The 20,748-nt window shown below is 32.7% G+C and overlaps 1 long non-coding RNA gene across 1 annotated transcript in view; it reads left to right on the forward strand.

The window, feature by feature from the left end:
• The window catches only part of LOC149797304 (uncharacterized), a 60,253-nt gene extending 40,475 nt beyond the window's left edge, over window positions 1–19,778 (forward strand). The window contains exons 3-5 of the long non-coding RNA XR_016421513.1: window positions 5,564–5,665; window positions 13,374–13,457; window positions 16,306–19,778. This is a non-coding gene — a long non-coding RNA (uncharacterized LOC149797304). The remainder of the gene's footprint in view (window positions 1–5,563; window positions 5,666–13,373; window positions 13,458–16,305) is intronic.
• The last annotated feature ends 970 nt before the right edge of the window (window positions 19,779–20,748 follow it).

Raw genomic sequence — 20,748 nt, forward strand, 5'->3', positions numbered from 1 at the left:
AAAATTACAGTCAGCACTTCTACACGATTTTCTTCCCTGTTGTTACTCTGTTTTTTTTAAAACATACCGTCATAATTTCTTCACTCTAGGCATTTTGCCACTATTTTGAAGACGTTGAAATTAATATAAAATTAAATTTCGCAAATTTTATATTGTCTTCCCTTCCTTGAAACGAGACTTTATACTTGCGAATACTATATATAACTATCTTTCACATATTTTCTGGTGTTATTGACATAGATAAAAATGTGCATTTATCTGCTATAATGATGACAAATTTTTGTGTTTTATCCCTGTGAATGAATCAATACAGTATCATTTGCTGCAGTGCGTATTTGTCCAAAATGTTATGATTTGATTCAAATAAATATGCTCAAGGTGAAATATTCATTAATCGTTTCTTGTTTTGCCTATGGAACCCAAGAACATGGTTACAAAGATTTTTCAGTTCATCATGTCATAGAATGTGAAGCTGGTGTTAAATATATCAATTTGTATTGTCTTCGTGAAAATATGACCATGGAAGATATGCGCATACCCGTTCTTTCTATTATTCGTCATAGTTAAACATATCAACATCCCAATAAATTATATTAATGTTTTTCCCATCGGCAAGCACATTAACTAAATTGTATAATTTAGTTTTGATCTTTCCAATGAATACTAAATTACTCGTAACGTACTTGAGTAGGAAAAGTCATTTTGGCCTGCATATAATGTAAGTCACCATTCGCTATATCTTCAGTTTCTATTCCGTACATGTGCTTAGATCCCTTTATGAACTGTGTTACCTTTCCGTTAAACAATGCATAGCATTTTTTGGAATGCTTCTGTTTCAGCTGTACAATAAACTGCGTTAGTTTTGCAAGTAAAACAATAATACTCTGCAAATTACAATTTCACTTCATTTCTCTTCCCGGTATAGCCATTGTAACGTACTGCTTATCTTATTTACAAAACCGCGACCATATTCTTCGCGAATAGCAGCAAAACTGCAAAGAAAGTATGAAATTACTTGTTACCTGTCCAATCTATGTTTCAGTAGTTACGGCAGTCAACTATTGATGGACGTTAAGCAAAAAATAAGAATGTAATGTAAATATAAAGCCTGCCAAGTATTTATCAAAAGTAATTGCATTATCCTTGACCAGAGTGATCCTTGTCCCTTGGGCTACTAGGTTTCTACAACGTATTCAGTTTAAAGGAGACAAGAAAAGCAATGCCGGATATTTAGCCACTGCTTGGAATAGATTACAAACGTAATTTGAGAGACTTCCACGTGTAATTATTGAATCCACAGTCCATGGTTTTCCTGGCAATAGAGAATAATGACTGAGTTTCCACCTCAGCTGAATGAGCAATCACTCGAAATCATCGAGGAGGGATGTCAAAATTGTCATCTATCACGAATAATAAAAGTGGTTGCAATATATCGTTGTTATGTAAATTACTATAGAATGACAACAAATAAAATATGTAAAAGACTAATAATTTTATTCCAATAAAACAAAAGGCCTTTTTTCTTATATACACATACAAGCAATATATAATCACCCACACACCTTTAATAATCTGGAGATGATGCACATCGTTCACACAGACACAGGAAGAATCCATCTTTATATCAACGAACACCAACAAATTCGCATTTATTAACAAAGCTCGAGATAAACATTACATGCGTATACACTTGGTGGCGATTTGAGAAGATGTTGGTTATTTACTTTGTTTTGTTTTCCAAATAATCGATCTGTATTTTGTGTGTAACAGTTATCATTGTCAGAGGATGAAGCCGGGTTGGGACTGGATTAGGGAAGACACTAAAAGCAACTGCGTTTACAAGATGTTTATTTATAAACGCAATTTAAATATTATCAAATCTGACACCATTATAAACAAAAACACAAGGAAAATGATAAAGTTCCTAACATGGAACTATCAAAAACAATTAACTCAACGAGAAAAAAAATTTAACAAATGGAATTTCAAAACAAACGTGAATTCCTATCACCGATCAACAAAATAAAAGTGATCTACACCCCAATATAAAGAGTCTTGAATGTATCGTTCAAATAAAGATTTAGAAAAGAATGTAATTATGAATGTATCGTTCAAAGAACGATTTTGAAAAGAATGTAAATTTGAACGTATCGTTCAAAAAGCGATTCACATAACGATATAGCAATAGGAATGAATGAAATCATGAACTTATCGATCGTTCACATAACGATATAGCAATAGGAATGAATGATATTACGAACCTATCGATCGTTCACATAACGATATAACAACAGGAATGAATGAAATTATGAAATGCAATTGTGGAAATAACATGGAAAACTATAACTATCGAGGCGCCCATTTGACGTCCAAGATTTTCCGGTTCCACGCGCTCTAGTCTATGGCCAGAGAATCACCCACGCACGGTCCGCTCCTCAGTCTGTTGAAGGATCCCTCGAGAGCCTTCACATCACAGACCCGATGGTCGCGAAGCCAGTAAGCCAGTATACTCTTCCGATCCAACGTCACCATAACACATCGTATACGTCACACGAAACCACACAAGAGTTTTGTGACTAAACATCAAACCATTATAAGGCGCGGCATAAGGCATGGCGGTATGTATAAGGCAGCTAAAATTATAACAACTAAACCGTGTAGTACATATGACACGGTTAAGTACTTCTGCATTGATATATGTTGCGCATGCGCGCACATGAATTAGTTACCCATTCCATTAATCGTTTAATGCATGCAGCGTATAATTAAATGTATTGACTCTGTAGAATTTAGAATAAATATATGTTTCCTGCTCGTTAGCTACTGCATTCAATGAATATGTTTGCAGATACAAGCCTTTTTGAAACATTAATTAAGGTTCTAAAACATCTAAAGTATGAAAACAATTATGTCATATAAACGAATAGTAATAAAGAAAATTACATTACCTCTACAGCTGGAGATTTGCTTCCGTAAATGGGTAAGCTTCCTGACAAGACTGGACGTAATGTGATTTGGATATAGAGAATTTGCTCTATATGTACAGTAGCTGTGACAGATATGCGCAGCTAGGTACTTAGGTTTGTCGCTGTAGGCACTTTGCACTTGCAGGGGTCTGAGTTTCGCTCAGGATTTCGAAATAACTAAGCCGAAAAAATATACCACCCTCGGGTGACGCTGCACGCGGCAACGAAACCCGAGTACATTTTTAACAACATATACATATTGATATAACTCATACACAATTCCGTGACAATAGCTACATATTACATTTCTCACGCTTGCAATTTTAATGGTGAAAACTGCAACAATTACATCTCATGTGTTTACATAATTATATATTCTAGTACGAAATTTGATGTATGCATATTTGTTTTAATATTTTTCCGACAGTGAAATATTGCATATTTTTAAATGTTATACAAACCATTGATTACTTCCATGACTTGATTAACGTTCTATGAACAACGCATTACATGAAACTCCAAAGAATAGCCATGAGTTCCACATTAATCCAAAATTGCGTGTGTTCTAATTGCCCCAATACGTCCTTCTTTTTGAGTGAAAAAACTTCTTTTTCCATCTTCAAACTGAATACTTTCAGGATTTTGTTTTTCGAACATAGTAATATATCTTCGTTAATTCCTCCATTCGATTTTGTTTTCAAAGATGCACCAGTCATAGTCAGATTATAGTTGTGTTCATTGTTTTGTTTTTCTTACGCAAATTCAAATCTCCTTACGCACTTGTCTCGAAACATTTCTCTGCAGTGGAATCTTCTCAACAGTATCTGTACTTGAAGAGGTGTTCCCATAGCCCAAAGAGTGCAAAGAATTGGCCATCTCTGAAAGGCCATAAAGGCCCTCCTATGTGTCCTATTCCTCTCGACGAATATCACCGGCCAATACTTCGTCTTTCAGGAGATGTGGTGGATTGGGTGGTTGAACAAATTCATAGATAATATGTATCAAAGAAGGGTTAATGTCAAAATCCTTTCTGGAGTAGATGTTAGAGTCAATATGAACTATAGGTAGACATATAATGTAATGTCCTTACAGGTTTTCAATAGATACCGCACATTTGCATACATTTGGAGTGCAATGGATCAATACATGGTCTACGAATTTAGTCTACGCGTTTATTCCCATTAGCGCTGATTTTTGACATAAAGTAGTTCAAAGTGGTTACGTAATCGATATCCTCTGTCCTGGCATCATATATCCAGTCCACATAAGGACTGTTCCCATTCTCCATTGCCCCGTACAAATTCATGAATATTCCTTCTAATTTTGAAGAAATACCTAGACAAAATAACTCAGAGAAGGGACCTTGTATTAAGCATCTGATTTCTTGAAACGGCAGGGATGATTTCATTTAAACTTTCTCTGTTTGTGGAGGAGCTCCCTACCTAAAAACGTTCAAAGTGGGGATGAAATTAAAATAGCGTTAGAAGGGGTTCACCTAACATGTTAGTAGAATTTTTCATTTCAATATTGTCTTCATATACTGGATATATAAAAGGACAAACCTGTGATTCCGATTTTTTGTAAAAAAAGACTTTTCACACTGACTCAACAAATCCCTAGATGCAATGTAGCGAGGAATGGTCCATGACAAAATCGTATGAGGACGGGATACTACAGTCCATAGGTGGACGTTAAATTGAAATCTCCTGATGTGTTATTACAGATTTAGCGTCAGATTGCTCAAAACTCTGTGGACGAATATCTTGTAAACGTTTTCTTCAGTTGGATCATTTGCTTAGCGCAACATTTTCATATAATCGTTGAAAATACAATACATTAAGCAGCGATTCTCATAGTCCAAACTGTTGCTTGAATCCTTCCTCTCTGCTTTATATTGACTTTAACTACAATCGCGTTGAATCTTCGAAGTTCGTTTCGACATATTTTAGGGGTTGTATTCGCCCTATAGCTAATATCGTCCTCCATTATTTTCAGATTTCATTTTCCATGTTTTGTCATTGTGTAAAGTATTGATAAATTAGGAACAAATATTGCTATTATTGTTATTTAATAAAACAATCGTTATTATATTTCCCTCAAAGATGTCAATAATTAGTTTCATGAGTCATATTCTTCTCTAATAATTTATTGAAGCAGGAATAAGGGATATTAAACTTGATGCTGTTGTTCAGCTCATTTGACGGAGAATACACGCGGTCCACTTCATATAACATGACTGTCTTTCACTTGCTACATTTTCGACATATTAACTTAAAAATTATTTTTATCTGTGCAGCAATAAAAACACAAAGTCATACACTCTTGTTTTAGTTTCCAAACGAACTAATAGCTTTGCATTGCTGCTATTGTCCTTCCATACATACCTAGTCTGTATTTGGTACTTCTTGTGTCGAGCTTGTATGCAGTTTTCTTTCTTACCTTGTCTGTTTGTCTTCATCGTATTTTGTTTTCATATCTTAGTGACAAGCCATGGAATTAAAACTAAACGTGGGTGCACTTCCAAATCAGGTATACTTATGTCGAACTTGATAGTCTCCTTAGTTGCACGACTACATATACAATAGCAATTATTTCAGGCTCTGCAGTGCAGTGTGGCTACCGTAGAGATACACATTGACCAAAACCACTATCTAGCATGGCTGAATACAATGGAAATGAAAGGGTACATCTTCTGAAAGGTGAGTGCCACTGTTTTTGTGACTACGCTATTTTAATTTACCTCTTATATGATATGGCGGCATATCAATGGTTTTGACTGAGTTTCGAGATATCTTTGTCTTCCCTCAAGCATTTTCTTCCGACGTAATTGCTGTTCTATACATCAAACAATTGACGATGGCGGTGATAATAACGAGGAGTAAGAGAAGTGATGCTCTTGATGGTGGTGTTGGTGGTGAGGATTCGGGGAATAATAATAATAATAATAATAATAATAATGATAATGATAATATTATTATTATTAGTAGTAGTAGTATTAGTAGTAGTAGTAGTAGTAGTCTTCAGTCTAAAACCAAACGAACAATTTTTTCGAATGCACCCTAAAAGATTTGTTTTAAATGCACATTGATCCCAATACAAGACATTTTGTTCTAAATAAATATAAATTTACAGGCACATGGTAGCTAATTATTAACAAACAAAAATCAAACATTTGAAATATCATTTTGTATCACACATGAAATTTAGACTTATTTCAACCATAGGGTGTTACCAATAGTAAGAGGTGCTTGATCTTTGATGTTGCTACAAATGTTGCTTACAATTCGTACAGATGTATGTTAGGCAACCTGATTTTTGTGCGTCATGCTTAGTATAAATATATTTACTAAATCTCAGCTTTTACATTTATTTAAAGACAGAAAAATGTCACCATAACTTTAATAATATAGTAGCCTTATTTTCGACATAACGAAAAGATTATTAATGACGTGGGAATCCTCAGGCTATTAACTCAAATTCTGAAAACAATAGCATTCAAAACAAAATAGATAGCACATTAAAGGTGCGTAGTGTTATAAATAAAATTTATTAATAAATTTATTAGTGTTATAAATACAAATACCTATTTGCAAATTATAAATACTATTATATCTTCATTGAATTCATTACCTAGGCATACCTCTACATCTAATATTATTGTTTTCTTTTGTTACTTGCATATAATATAAGTAAACCCATAAGCAGCTAAATTTGAATTTATAGTGAAGTATTTAAATGTTCACAGCATTTTTAACAGATATTGCATTCAAATGTATATCAAAAGTTAGAGCCGCCTGTCAAAGATCTTTTTACCTTTGAAATGTATCATAAATTCAATCTCTTCCATATCCAATTTAATTAACTCTTTCTAAAAGAATACACGTGTTGATTAATTCCCTATGGACAACCATGCTCTACTATTTCCTAAGTAAACGTAAAGGTTAGTTCAGTATGCCTCCATTCTCTTTACTACATGTTTCCAACAGGTCCAGAAATCAAGTTAATTGATTTCGATATCTAACAAAAAACACCACGAGAGTTCGCTCACATGTTTTCATAATTCCTCGCTGATCACAAAACGGAAGGATCCAAAAAGTGTAATGACATTACACAGCACAACAGTAATATTTCTTGTGATTTTTACTTTCTATAATACTCCTAGTGCATCTGGTAGACCTTCAAACATAAGTTGAGTGCAATCCTGCAGTAAAGAATGTGTTTACTTTTGAAGAGGATATACATGTATTCTTTATTATCACCTATGGCATATTTTCCAACAACATCGGACATTTAAGTCACCATAACCTTTTCTCTCACGTGAACTTGCTAATATTTTCAGTTAAGATACGTAACTGCACAGGTAAAGGGAATATTAAATGCACATAGTGATATACTGTAATGCGAATTCCTACGCGAAATAAAAAAAAATATATAAAAAGGCAAAATAGACTCAAGCATGTTAAACTCAGTTAGAAGATTATAGATCAAATCGGGAATTTAACGATAGTCTTCCATCTTTATAAGGATCTGGAAATATTTTGTCTAGAAACTTTTTCTATAGTTTGCTACAGGTTGTTTCTTTCAGGTAAGGAATGTAATAGTGTAACATGTAAAGTCGATTTTGGCGAGAAATATAACAGGTTGAACTTTGCCTCCCCTCTAACTGAAATGAATATTACGCCGTATGTTTATTAAGAATGGGGATCTCTAACCTGCAACAGTAGATGCTGTGATGAAACTCCACCTACAATTCACTCATTTACTTACCAAACATGATAGGGAGTAAAATAATGGGTCTAAGAAAATGTAATTTAAATCTCTAATCATAAAAATATCCTCCTAGTACACTAGCATGATATGAACCACATCGTGTGTGTTGACTTCTGTTCATGATGAAATGTTATGTACATTTAGTTTGTATTGTGCGATTAAACTTTATCCATAATCAATGATTGGAGTAAGGCCTACATGTCTAATAACATATAGGATAAACATGTTTACTTGATTCGGAGTTCTAGATGCATCCTCGAATCTGAAATCAGAATTTTCTAAAAAGAAATTTTGTTTACTGTTTGACCCTCCTCCTGCCTGATTCTTTAGGAAGTTGATTATATTAGAATTGCTCATTTCTACCTAAGAATCCGAAGTGGAATATTTTGTATTGCTGTTTTTAATTTTTATTTGAGAGGATTTATTTATCTAAATCATTCACTGTAATTGCAAAGTGCTTGTTAATATTTCTTGGATTAAATCAATATTTTGGATTTATTGTGAATTCACTCAAGTACATTTAGGATTATTACAATTGTGATACATAGGGACTGTTGACATATAAACAAATGCGAGGTTATCGGCACATCCACACGTTCACTACTGGAATGTATTTGTAACATCACTGGAATTCATCTTCAACTCATATGAACTTGTGATATAACTCATAGGAATATGTGGGAGTTTACTCACAATACTTCAGTGAAACCATCAAGTCTTCATAATGTCATGGAATGTTATGTTAAATCCCACCCAGAAACGGTTACTATCCTTGACAAAAGACGAATTGCTCGATCTTACCAAACAACATTATCCTTCTGAAGCGAAGGTTTCATTAACGAAGCAGCAAATAAAATATATTTTGGTCCAGCATTTGTCGTAAAATAATGTTTTGGATAAAAGTGATCTGCACTTTGATTAGTAGGTCTCTTTCTGGCTCTAAAATGAAATGCAATGAATTGAAATAAAACACAGATGTAAACTGAGAAAAAGAAACATAATTGTAGAAAGAGGTAACATATAGGGGAGAGAAAAATGCGGATGCAAATGTGACTAGAAAAATAAGAGAAGGAAGTGCAGATGCATACATAAGAGAGGAAATGGAACTGAAATTCAATTTAAAAGAATCAGACAAGGTAAGCGGAAAGCACTGAACCAAGTTCAGATTTTCATTTTATAAAAAAAGGTGAGATTAGTACACACTTTTAGAGAAGAAGTAGTTCCTAAATAATTTTGTTCCTTTTGAGAATATTGCTGAAAATTTGCAATGGCAAAGAGAACATTGGACATGAATATTACGTAGTGTTCATAATGTCAAAGTTCATGATCTCGGCATTGTCGGTACAACAAAGTGTTGATTGTGATGTGATTAAGAAATCTATCTTGAAAATTTTTGAGTTAATATCTGAAGCATATTAACAATTGTTTAGGAACTGTAAAAAAAGAAACTCTACAGACCCATCTCGAATTTTCAAAGGAAAAAGAACAATTATTTGATTGGTGGTGCACAGCCAGGAAGGTTGAACAAGATCAAGATAACCACAGAGAACTCATTATAGTTGAAATGTTTTAAAATAAGGTTCATAGTGACGTCAAGACTTACCTTGATGAGCAAGATGTCAAAACTTAAAAAAATACTACTCGTACAGTTGACGGCTATTCCTTGATTCACAAAGTTTCATTTGTCAATATGAATTCCTCTCAGTAGCTTTTGGTAAAGAAACCCAGCTCAGTATCGTATAAGTACTTCCAAATTTCAATCTGGCGTAACTTGTAGAAATCAAATCTCTGTCAAGATGGGGCAGAAATCAGTATCTCTTCCAGCTTGCACATATTTCAAGAAGAAATGGCACGTTATTTCTGACTGCTACAGATTGAAAAATAAGCAGCAGAATAATAAGTCTGCGCTATTCCAAATGTTCATATTTCTCAGAGGTCAAGATCAAGGCCATGTACTGAAAGCAATTTGTTGGATCAAACAAACCCGAGCCTGTTTTTATTACGGAGAATTATGGACCATTCATGTCGAAAGGTTTTATGTCACATATTAGTAATTCAAGGTAAAACCAAAAAGCAAAATAATAATTTGTCCTTCTAATTATCAGCTTCTTTTCATGTTAATGTGAAATAAAAATAAAAATTCCTGTGTGAACATAAATCATATTTGGCTTGATTTTAGAGTGTATAAAAAGTGCAACAATGGCCAGAGTAATTATCAGCTTGAATTAGAATGATCTGAAAATGGTAACATAAATTATAATATAACCTGAGTACACATCTATTTTGTATATTCCATGGACATACTGGAATTCCCAATTGTTTGGCTGCACACTAGTTCATCAAGACAATTTGCGATTACTTTCTTTATCTTTATGTGATAATTACTGTCAATCAAACAACTAAGTTTTTGTGCTTTTTTATTTCCTCTTTTGTCATGACATTCCTTTTCTACTTCCATCCCTATACAAAGAAATTAACTTTCTATCTATCAATCTTTATATTTATTTATTTATTCCTTAATTTCCCATATAAAGGTTATTGCCAGAGTGTTTTGGCTCATTGCCCACAAACAGAACCTATTAGTGTTTAGGTTCATAATTGGTGACCCTCATCTTGACCTTTCGCACCCACCACCATTTTGATCTTGGTGTCAAACAAATTCTTCACGAAGTTCTTTACAGTATAAACATGTCATAATCAGTCACACAAAGTTCTGACTCAGCACCAGATATCTTTAAATTTACTCTATGAGCTAGTCCTGTTGCACTTAGATAGTAAGCGGGGCTACATTCCTATATTCTTCAAAAATGTCCCATCAAAGTATCGTTTTTCACCTAATAGTCGATTGGTTTCAGGTTAAAGTGTAACATCACATATATCTACTAATAATCGTCAGTAGATATGTTTGTATAATTAAATAATTAGCACAACCTTTCTAATGTAGATCACTTTTCAATCGAATATATCGAAATTATCGGTGTACTCATATGAATGGAGGTCGTATCTAGGAAATGTAACGTTTCTGCTCATAAGAGTAGTATACCTGAAATTTGCACTCCCGTGAGAGGAAACATTTAAATTTCCTGATTCCTTTCTACTCTGCAATCATCGTTTGTACTTCGCTTTGATTCTTATTTCTTTGGTGGCTTTCTGTCACATCTTGCATGTTACACATACAGTTAAGTGTGCTTTCGTACATTAGATGTACGATTAATTTTCTTTTATTTATCTGTTTATTTATTGACATTTTCTGTTTCAAAACCCATGGGAGTTATATTTCAATCGCTGCATGAACATATTGATATGCCTTTCTAGTGCCCATCTTTAGATAATGTGGTGGGTCTCCGTTATTCTCTGTACTACTTTGCTTATATAATGTCCTTGTTAAACTTGTGACTCAGTTCGATATTTATATTTTGATAAAATAGCTTTTAGATTATAAATCCCTTTTCGGACATTCATTTAAGCAAAGGAAGCCCAGATAATAAGTATTTTATTATAATTTTTCTTCCTCTTCAATAGCTTCATTTGTTGTTCTAAGCTTTTCAAACATTATAGAAAGAAAAAACTAAAGGTTTGATGCTCGTGAACTGTCACATTCATATTACAAATAACAAGATATATAAAACATAACAACATATCCTGCACAATCAGATGTTTTCTTATGTAACTATTAGTTATCTGATTCAAAACTTTCACTTCACTGTTTTATAAATTGTTTGTCGGTAATAGAACCAGATCACCTAAATATTCTATGGTAGAGTGAATACAAAAACAAGGCAATATAATATTTTTTCCAGCCTTGTGTACGATGCGTTGAAGACTAAATTGTAAAAATTATTATCTTCGCAGAGGAAGGCAAAATACATTTTAACTCAACACATGAATGCCATATATGTGGAAGAAACTGAGTTAGCGCCATGATCACTTGACTTATAAAGAATGCAACGTTCATTACAAATTTGTCATTACTTATTCGAAACATCTCTGGTTATTTTTTGTTGTTGATTTTGTTGTTGTTTTGGGGTTTAATGCCATTTCTCAGTCAAGATGGGCAAAGTAACAATGTTATGTCATAATGATATAGATTTTACAGCACATATATAACGTTACCGATATGCATCGCAAGTAATTTTTGTAAGAACGACACAATTATAATAGAGATAATTTTCAAACAGGCAAAAAAGTTGCTTGAATGATTGTTAATAACGTAGACTACGATTTCAAATCATTAAATCATCATCTTTCTAGACCTCTTGCTTTTCTCATTCGTACACGCTACCATCCAAATTCTGCGCCAGATATTTATGTACACCGTATCATCTGCTTTCAAGGTCACGTGCTACTTTTATTTGTACACCAAGCCATACAACTTCTAGACCCTCTTTTATTTTACCCACCCTACCATCAAATGTCTTAACCAGGTAGTTTTGCGGTGTTTATTTGCCCTACTATTGCATTTATAAGGTACATGATATTGTCTTTTAACAACAATGCTTATTGAGGTAAAGAATAGGAGAATTCCAGGAAATCTGACGCCGATATTAATTTTTCTATTTCACGAATTATATTCTCATTTGTAGTTGTTAATTTGTATGTAGTAATTTAAAATTTTATGTTCGGTGATTTGGGTAAGCATTGTTGAAACTGTAGAACACAAATGCAAATTAATCCGATATCAATGGAAACGCATATTGTATACTCCTAGCACTGAAGAGACTGATGGGATGGACGGACAAAATAACAAGCTATACTCCAGCTTGTGGCTGCCATATCAAAAGGTGTATGATTTGGTTTAATCAACATAGATTATACTGTATACTGTTATCTAACTCAGATATCTTCTTCGTATGGAATAATATTTAAACATGTACGAATGGGTGGCAATCTTTTCGAAATAAACTATAACATATGGTGTTATTAATAGACATGTATTCATTCTATCACATGCATTTATATTAATGGTTTATTCTTAGCATGAACACAAATACATCGATTATTTTGATAAGTCATAAGTACTTTTCAAATAAGATGTGTCATCTGTTTATCAAAACGGACAGAAATAACAGAATTTTGAAATTTATATGCATCTTGTATTATGTTAATGGTCGAATTAGAGAGGAAAACTTTGAGTACCCATTAAAAAATATCTTATTTAGTTTAGACTTTGCGAGTGTATGGTTACAACAGGTTACAACAAGGGTTCTGCCAAATAAACAAGATATGTATATATATATATATATATATATATATATATATATATATATATATATATATATATATATATATATATATATATATATATATATATATATATATATATATATATATATATATATTCATTTTCAGATTTGACAATAGTAACCAAAATTAAGCATAAATATCTACATGTTGGGATCGATCCAATAAAGTCATGGAAAAGCTGGAAAACCAATAGATCAAAACATAATATTCAGTGCTCAAAAATGCTTACATTGTTGGGGATCAATCCGGGAAAAACTTAATAGCATGCAGATCAAAAGCTAATACTCATTGCTTTAAAAACTCATGAAATATTGATCTCATGTGCAATGTATCGTTGTTCAAGTGTTAATATTTATTTTTAAAGTAAAATGTTATGATTTTTATACAAAACAGGGCTTGAAAGTAACAGAATACCAGACCCTGTCCCCAGTTCCGAAACGAACATCAACAGTACGAAGATTTCAAGAAGTATTCTTGGTAAAATAGTATATTTCCTTAATGTAATTGTAGCGCTAGAATTCTAATCACAGGTATTCATTTATGTGTATATAACGAAATATATGTTAGATGAAAACTAGAAAGCTATGTGCAGTCTAAGCTATTGTAATTTACGTATTTGATGTATATAACACCAACAAAATTTGCAATGCGATTCTGATTTACGTATTATCGATAGAAAGTTCATATTTCCTCTAACATTAAAAAATCAATGCATGAAACGGAACCTTATAAAATCTTTTATAAGCCCAAGGTAAACGGTTTAAACAACCAAATGGAATGCATAATACGTAAAATAACTAATAGGCAAGAGTGAGTAGCAAAACCTTTTGTAAAATACAACAAAAATAATTTATTTTCTTAGCAAAGGAACTTACTGTATTTGCCAGTGTAGACGTATGTATTGAATATTATGTTGTTGTGCAAAATTTCCCAGAAGCTATGCAACTTATAGTTTGCTAAATTAAATAAATAAAGTTTCAACAGGGTGTTAACTGAGAAAAATAAATCATAGAGTGATATTACCCTGAGACTAGAAGACCACAGTGCATTATAACTACTCTAGCACAATTTTTCTGGGCGGAGGAGAAATCAGCAGCGAAAGTATACATGGTCATGGCGTTAGGCAAAAGTGTATGAATCTTGGACATTCATGACATCCCGGCATTATTTCATTCTGTGAATTATTTATTACTTGTAATTTAACAAACGAATTTCAGATAGATTTGATCTAAAAAAAACAACAAGACAGGTAAGGTTACGAATATTTCGCAACGTATGTTCAGTCAATATGCCATATATTTGGTTTCCTTAGATAAGGCTAACACTTTGCTGGCATCTCAGAAATGGAAGTGGCGATACATTCAGGTGTTTGTCTGATTTGACTCGTAAGGAAGATTAAAATTTTTCCAACATTACATAAATTGTGGCCAGTATAATTAATATTGTACAGGATTACAATATAGTAAACACAAAGGATGATATCAAGCAAGCCTTTACCGGGCACAATATTATGTAAACAATAATTTGTGCAGCTTTCTTGCATATATATATTATTAAATTTAATATTGTCACAATTATTGTTAATCTTTACAAGAGTTATTTACATACATGACATCTTTCTGTCTACCTTGGTATATTAGCTTGCTATATTTTGTCATTATTTATTTTGGCAGCACGTATATTGGTAGTAAAGTATACTGTTCGTGCGTTCACTACACGGACTGCACTGCGGCAAATGTTAATAACCCTCACGTTCATACATGGTGTGCACTGTTTATAATATCTTATAAAGACCTATCTCTCGAATTTGTTCTACTTTCTCATCATTGCCTGATATTATTGAACCGTTCAAGGATCTATTGTCTGCATCTTTGTTTGTATTATGCTTACACAGGGGTTTAATCAAAGTCTAAGAAATGTGCACTACATACTCTCTCTAGAAATGAAATTACAGCACTGTTGTGATCTTTCGCTGTGATTTTACTTAAACGATTATGATGTTTGGAGACAGGGCATTTTTAGCATCCCAAGACCTTTTAATTATCATTAGTCAATGTTTCAAATTTTCGCCTTCGTTGAATCTTGACTTTTTATCGATAATCAAATTGTTTATAAGCATTTGTGTACTGTTGAATCTCGTCTTTGATTCACCCTTTCACTAACTCTCTTAGTTTCTCTGTTTTGATATTGTGACATTATTTTGAATACTTATGTCGATTCCTTTTGCATACATGACACCATCTTTTAGTATGTCACATTCACCAATGGGGCATCCTGGTTCTACTATTACAACAAATTTATCTCTCTCACTCGCTTACTCTCTCTCTCTCTCTCTCTCTCTCTCTCTCTCTCACACACACACACACACACACACACAAACGCTCTCTCTTTCACTCGCTCACAGACACACAATTATTATAATCCCTCCCTTATATTTGCTATTCTTTCTCATACTTCTCCGATATTGTTAAAACGTTGTTGGATTTATGTATTGTCCACATCTTCATTTGTTTATGATTTTCAAAAGATTTGAACAAGGTCTCAGAATATCATACTTCCTTCTCGTCATTTTTACGATGCTTTTGTCTGTTCCTTCTACGTTTCAGTTTCTGTTCATATATCGTTTTAAAACACTTATGTGGATAGTTATGGATTTCAGCTGTTCAAGACTTCTACGTCCTTGATATAAGTTATATTTAATGCCTCCAGTCTGCCCAGTTGGCCAAAACTCCATTAAAACCCTCTTTTTCTCCATTTGTCACTGCAAAACAATTAGTGCTTTAATCTTTACCATTGCCACAAAAAATATTAAATACGTTATAGTTAGTATTTAAATTAAAACATTAGTATTACAAAGTTAAGGAAAAAAAGCTACAATTTGAATGTTATCATCACAGTTTATAGATAGCAATACACTGTTTCGTAACAGGTCTTTAATGAGATAGCGTCCCAGATTATATCACTAAGTATTTCAGTTCCGTGATTTAGACAATGCAAGACTCTTTCTAACAGCTTTTGACATGTTTAGTTAACCACCCGGGCGGATTGCATACAAAAATCTAAGAATATATATAGTTTATCTCTCCGTTATTAAAGAAAGACTTATTAATTAAGTCTTATTAATTAATTGATGACAGTCAGATTGTTTAGCATGAAATATCAGTAGAAATATGTTTTGCTAGTTTCTGCAAATCAAATAATGTATCAGCCTTTGTTTCATCATGATGTATGTTACACATTTGCATCAGCTACAGTAATAGTAGTAGTATGTCTATGTAGATCATTGACGAACCTGCTCAGACCAATACTTTACTTTTTTCTTTAGGTGAGACTCCATCGATGACTTCGTTTGTGATGATAATATTGTTTGTGTTCGTCGCTCTAGTTTCGCCTGCAACCATTTTGGAGATCACACAAGACATCAGAGAAACAAAGGACCAATACCTTTCAGATTACATGAAATTAGGACTAACTAGTTTTACAATTTTTGTAATGTTTATTATTCAAATACGGAGTTGTAAACGTAGTCGAGACTTGACAGAAACCGTTACTTTCTCTCAAGTCATTCCAAGATGGAAGGTTTGTCTATATTTACTTATGGGCATTCCCGCCATAATCTCTTTTGTTGAAATGTGCACGGCTGCAATTGATAACAAAGCTGAATTCTGCATGAAGATGTCACGCTTGATATTTGTGTTTGTTCAATACGTTTTCTTCTTCACTTTTAGTAAACTAAATTATTTAAAGTGTGAGTTTCGCCTGCCAAAACCCCTCTGTCTTCATTACTTTCAAATAGCGATTGCGATAGCTTCTAATGTGGCCATTTGCATTGACCTCATCATTGAAGAAGACAGAAAGAAATCACAAAATGATTGGACGGCATACGTGTATCCATTCCGTTTCGAATTCATGTTATTTTCAATTTCAATGTGGCTCGAATTCTTTCCTAAATATGAAAGTGAAGATGATTCTCGTTCCGAAGGGTCAGATAATTCTTTTGAACACTTGGAGGAAAGCAGATGTTGCAGCTTTTGGTCGTTTAACTTCATATGGTCACACGGCTTTTTTGCATATTATGTTATACAAAGTTTTTATAATTGGCTTTACCAATGCAGCAACTTTAAAAGTACACCTTCCAACCATAACAATCTTTCAAATACTACTAATACAACATCCGACATTCTGAAAGATAAGACAGGTTTTACGTACTTAAATATCGTCCTTTTTATCATAGTTATTATGTTTGAACTTTTTATATTGCGAAAGATTTTGCTTAACCCACCAAATACAACTTCTGCGATGCATCGATCTCTAAAGCCCAATGAAATTTTGTTGATTGTTTGTGCATTATCCTTTAATGTCTATCAAGTGGGCATTATAATTCCAGACATATATTTCTTAGCGAATAAAACTCATGATCACTGGCTATATAAGTTTACAGTGGCTGAAGTTATAGAATCATTTATAGCCATCATTTACATCTTCATTCAGACAGCCTTAATTTTAAAACTCGCAAAACTAGAACATAACGACATTGGATTTAATATGTTCTCATTTGTCCCAATTTACTACCCAGCATTAGTCGTAAATATGGTGATTTGGTTATTGAGTTGTTATGAGAAACTGAATGACTGCATAGCATGGGAGTCCAGCACGGCATACAGCCACTATTGGCATATGTTGCAAAACAGTCTTTTCCCAGTTGGCATTTTTTTCCAGTGGCATTCGGGAGAGTTACTAATTGAAATTGGTTCTGAATTAAGATTATTTAGAATTTACAAACAAGTTTGGGGTTATTTTGTTTGGCGTCCAATTTGCAAATGTATCCAACAAATTCGATATTGTAGGAGTGGTGTCAAACAATATCATCTTCATGACATGGCACGAGTATTCAAAACACTGGAGGAACAATATTAAGGGGACATTGGACACTACCTTGAATGCAGTTACTTTAATAATTTAATATTTTTTCCATTTTGTTTGGAGGTTCAGCTACACTATCAAGCAATATATATCAGTGATGTTACATAATTTAAAGTATACATATGTTTTACACAACATGTATTATTCAATCTAATTTACTATACAGGAGCATGGCGTTCCAATCGCCTCTATTGTCAGTAAACTTGTTTTTACAATAAGCACATTTCTAAGCGAAATCACAGGTGAGAAGGTATAATACAACCTTTTGATGTATTTGTCTACATTGTCTCATAAGTTTGAACTCCTCTAATTGATAGCAATCTTAATTAAACCGTAAGCTGCACTCATTCATATCCTAGCACTCATATACTCTCCATGACCATAGGGTAATGTCAAAGTTATTTTAAATATTTAGTTAAGTTTTCTATCAGACATTTTATGCCTGATATTACAATATAGTATATGTAAAATGGTCTTACATGGACTGTGTAGTTAGTAAGCCGTGTCCGTTCATATCTGACCACAGGTAGAATCCCTTATAACCTCATTATTTAAAATGTTTGGTTAAAGTTCTTCCTTCATGGACATGGAACCAATTACCAGAGAGATAAAACGAATTGTATAATCAAGCTTTCGCTTTCATTTCAAACAACCCCTATCATCATAAAATATGTGCAAGGTCAAGGTAATTTAACACTCGTGGATATTATTTTTTTTATTAAAGCTTTTCTGTACAGCCATGGATCCCAAACCCTCAAGGAAGAAGCTACGATATTTGAAATGTTTCATTCGGTAATATGTCACTCATATCATCACATCTTTATCCTCCATCTGCCTCTCAATCGCAGTCAAGGTAATATTAAAATATAAATATCTGTATCGAGCAGAAGAACGGAAGAGACCTATAATTCCATACATTTCATATTATATTCACAGACCCTGAAATCGGAAATTTTATGAGTCAAATGTGACAGGAATGCAGAATGAAAGCAAATGAAATGCAGAATCATTGCTGCATGTTATGCATGCATTATGATAGTAGAATGCAAATACGGAATGCAGATAGATGAAAGTTAAAAGGAAACAGAACGGAGTCCGAATGCATTTTAACTCTTTTTTATTTTATTTTGGGGTTAATGCCATGGTTGAAAACCCTTTTACATGAACTCTAGGATCAAATTCTTTTTTCTTTACATTAACAGACAATTAGGCACTACTTAACAAACCCTTAAATTGTTCTAAAATTGCATCTGAACAATTTTAATTAAACAAAACAAAGGATGAAATATAATTCTTGACAAATTTTCTACTATTATATTGTTATATTCGTTGTATTTAACGTTATGTATTATTTTATCGTACAATCGATACTGTATGTTAAATCTTTGCATTTTCTATTTTTTTTAAATACGCTTGTAAGACAAGAGAAGAATGTAAATTATTTCCGTTTAATGCTATTGAAAACAGAAATCCTGGTTCTGGTACATGTATTCAAAATGAGTGAAAGTCAAAGGAAAGGACCTATAGAAGCAAAAAGAGTAAAATGGAAATGTATCTCTGAAACAGCAAATAAGAAAAAGATGATAATAGGTGTCCTTAATAAAAAATATAATTAAATAATAATCTGGATAAATAAAATATCGTACAGGTTAGATAATTTTTAATTCGTACGCTAATGAGCTTCGAACCCAGGTCCGCGGGTAAACGGCACCCATCGCTTTGCCTGCACACACGAGCCCATATTCCCTCATGACTAAGCACACATCTCCTAAAAATGGTGTTACTCAATCGGTGTTATCTGCACTCGTGTTCATTCTCATCTATCTATTTTTCTATCTATCTATTTTCCTATTTATCTAACTATCTCTCTCTCTCTCTCTCTCTCTCTCTCTCTCTCTCTCTCTATATATATATATATATATATATATATATATATATATATATATATATATATATATATATATATCACATATGTTCTAAAATATTATTTCAGTTTGGACTCGCTCATGTGAAGTAGATGAGGTTTTGTATTCTCCTCGGTCGTTTGCGTCTGGAAAATACTTCAAAGAGTACAACATCACTTTCACATGGGTGGGACATTATGATGATCTATATATATATATATATATATATATATATATATATATATATATATATATATATATATATAGGATAGATGAGGGCGCTGTGACCAATATTTTGTTTTCTTCAAAATATTTCTTTTATTTTTTCGTTTGTGTTCAGTGACTCGTCTAATAAGAATCATGCAATCTGGTGATTGTACACGATCCTGTTCACAATTATAAGAAAAGAAAATCACCATAATCTATATATTATACGGCTCGCTCATTGCTGTTATAAGCGCTATTGGAAAAAATGTTAAGTGTACTCTAATTTGTAAGTGGTTTGGATTATAATTCATGGATCTAATAGAAATTGGAGACTTCCGAATTATGTGCAGAGCCGAACGAATTGATCAAATTTTGAGTTATATGAAATGTGTAACGGACATGCCTGAGAATTATAAAATAGGGATTTTAAAAGAAACTCAAACCAAAAGAGCAGATATTTGTTCTTAACTGACAATTTGTTTTTTTTTTATATTGAACTAAATAATGTGCAAACTTTATATATTTTTTCATTTTAAAAATTTATCAATATTGCTGAATTTATAACTGACATTTTGTTTTCGAAAATATTGATATGAGAGCTAAACAATAATGTTAGAGCATTTTTGATGTGTCATTTAGTGTCCAATTTTTACGACACAACTATTGCAGTTGAGTAAAATATTTTGGTAGTATCAATCATTATGTATTATCATTATGCTTAATTTATACATAAT

This window comes from Sinohyriopsis cumingii, chromosome 6 (assembly GCF_028554795.1).
Source record: "Sinohyriopsis cumingii isolate HCF-2022 chromosome 6, ASM2855479v2, whole genome shotgun sequence".
Classification (NCBI taxonomy): domain Eukaryota; kingdom Metazoa; phylum Mollusca; class Bivalvia; order Unionida; family Unionidae; genus Sinohyriopsis; species Sinohyriopsis cumingii.